Here is a 2706-nt window from a genome sequence, read left to right on the forward strand (position 1 = left end):
GGGAGGATTCTGGATCTGTCCTTTAGTTCTTCCAGGAGCCCAAATGATTGTACTTCCTTTTTAGCTCCTTCCACTAGTCCCAACACAACCTCCTATCCTTACTTGTTCACTGTAGAAAAAAATAGAATTGTTTACACAAGCCAAAGCCCTTCTGGAATTTTCTGAGGGCTTTTGTTTCCAGCAAGTAGGGGAGGAAAAACACCTCTCTCCCTTCTGTTTATTTTTACTGACATTAGGTAGGGAGCACACATCGGTGCTCATGAAGGAGCACTGCACAGGAAAGACTGCCTTGGGAGGTAAGGAATGGCGAAAGGGATGGCTTGCAGTGGCTTCTGCAGTGGGCTCAGGTAGCAGCAGGTCTCAGGGAGGAGGAGGCCTGCTTTTCCCAATGTGGACTGAGATCTCCTCCAGCCCAGGCCACTGCTGTCCCAGCTGGGTGAATCCCAAGCAACAGAGTAAGTTTGTCTCCTCACAACAGTCAAAGGTGGGGAACATATTGTTCTCTTATCTTCTGAGCTTGCTCTGTAGTTAGTTGAAGGTGAGTCTGGAGAAGGCTCTTCAGGGACAAGCCTTGCTTGTCCTTTTTTTGGGTAGTTAAGGGTAGTTACTCCTGACTGGAATCTAGGGCTCAATTCCCCATGATGATGATGAGGATGATAATTACATAAGGAGGTATCATTTTTGAGGGCTTACTGTATTTTAGACACTGTGCTAAGTGTCTACATGTAGCACACAGTTAAATCCTGATGATAATACTATGCCATAGAATTATTTTATCATTATTTTGTGCCAATGATCTCAAAATAGCACGGAAAAATGTATAAGACTATGCACTAAGTCAGCGTAAGACATAAGTCATTCAAAAATTATTGGGAATAAGATACATTGAATGAAGCACGGAAGTCATGGAAAGGGCTTAGTTTATGTGCTAAGCCCTGGAATAACATGCATTAAATAAACCCTGGAATCCTCATCTCACCTTCTCCTCCTCCCTCTCTACTCTATTTTGCTCCCCACACTGCAGCTCTTTGTGACCCTGAACATACCAAGCTTGTAATGGGGCTGAAGTGTGCCCCCAAATCCATGTGTTGAAGTCCTAAACCCCAGTACCTCAGAGTGTGACTGAATGTGCAGACAGAGTCTTTAAAGATGTAATTAAGACACAATAAGGTCGTTAGGGTGGGCCCTAGTCCAATATGACTAGTGTACTTATGTAAAGAGGAGATTAGGACACAAACACACATACACGCAGATAAAAGATCATGTAAAGACACAAGAAGAATCTTTCCGCCATCTTTCTGGGCCATCATAATGGTGCTCAGAAGTGTCCTGGCTGATGCTCTCAAGAACATCAACAATCCTGAAAAGAGAGGCAAATACCAGGTTTGTATTAAGCTGTGCTTCAAAGTCCTCATCTGGTTTCTAACTGTGATGATGGAGCATGGATGGTTACATTGGCAAATTAGAAATCATTGATGATCCTAGAGCTGGAAAAATTGTGACCCTCATGGTCAGGTTAAACAAGTGTGGCGTGATCAGCCCCAGATTGTATGCGTAACTTAAAGATCTAGAAAAATGGTAGAACAACTTGTTCCCATCCCACCAGTTCGGTTTCATTGTACTGACAACCTCAGAGGGCGTCAAGGACCAAGAAGAAGTAAGATGAAAACACACAGGGAGGGAAATCCTGGGATTTTTTTTTTCCTAGGGATGTAATACATATGTGCAAATCAAATGCCTCAGTGGCAAAAAACAAACAAACAAATGACACAAGAAGAAGATGGCTATCTACAAGCCAAAGAGAGAGCCCTCAGAAAAAACACCCCTGCTGACACCTTGACCTCAGATTTCTGGTCTCCAGAACTGTGAGAAAATAGATTTCTGTTGTTTAAGTCACTGAGTCTGTAGTGTTTGTTATGGTAGCCTTAGCAAACCAATACAAAACCTTTTTTCTGTCCCAGGAACTTTGTGCTCTGTATTTTCTGGTTGAAATTCTCTGCTCTCAAGTTCAGTTCAAGTATCCCCTACCTCACAGAGGCTCTAGCCACCAGTTTTAACTAAAATCAGTGCTCCTATACCTCGTTGTCCACCTCTGGCACCTTAGCCTGCTCTAGGTTGTTTTCATACCTCTTCTGCTACCTGACATTATTTACTTGTCCACGTGTTTATGTCCGCTTCCCTGATCCCTTCTAGAATGTAAGCTCCTTGAAGTCAGTCTCTCTTTCCACTAAATAACCTTTGATCAAGGGTATCGTTCTGGTATTCCTGAGGCCGTCTGTGCAAGGGCCAGGACATTTTGGTATCTGCCAGCTTCCCTCCAGCAGGATCAACACATGCTGGTTGCTTGCTTTACTTAAACTTAAGCAACAATGGCGGGATGTTAACTGCCACACCCTCATCTTCTCAAACTCTATCTAGTGTGTGCTTCTGCATATGTGTATCCTACGGATCATGTGTTGCTCTAATGGAATCAGCATTCTGTGTGTTGTCATGCTGGGAAGGGAGCATTCAATCTTCTCTGGCAGGGAAAGCTCATCTCTGCATGGAGTCAGAACTGAAAAAAAATTTCCCCATTGGGCAGCAATGTGCATACCTGACATCTCTTGTGTACCCCATCTAGTACCCCCCTGGCAGCAGGAGTTCAGGGATATTACTAGTGGAACAGGTTTTGCCCATTATGGTGTGGACTACATGAACATACGTTAG

General features: G+C 43.7%; 1 pseudogene; it reads left to right on the forward strand.

Moving 5' to 3' along the window:
• The first annotated feature begins 1287 nt into the window (after positions 1–1287).
• Positions 1288–1708, forward strand: LOC117028791 (40S ribosomal protein S15a-like; annotated as a pseudogene).
• The last annotated feature ends 998 nt before the right edge of the window (positions 1709–2706 follow it).

Source organism: Rhinolophus ferrumequinum, chromosome 10, assembly GCF_004115265.2.
Source record: "Rhinolophus ferrumequinum isolate MPI-CBG mRhiFer1 chromosome 10, mRhiFer1_v1.p, whole genome shotgun sequence".
In the NCBI taxonomy this organism is placed as follows: Eukaryota; Metazoa; Chordata; class Mammalia; order Chiroptera; family Rhinolophidae; genus Rhinolophus; species Rhinolophus ferrumequinum.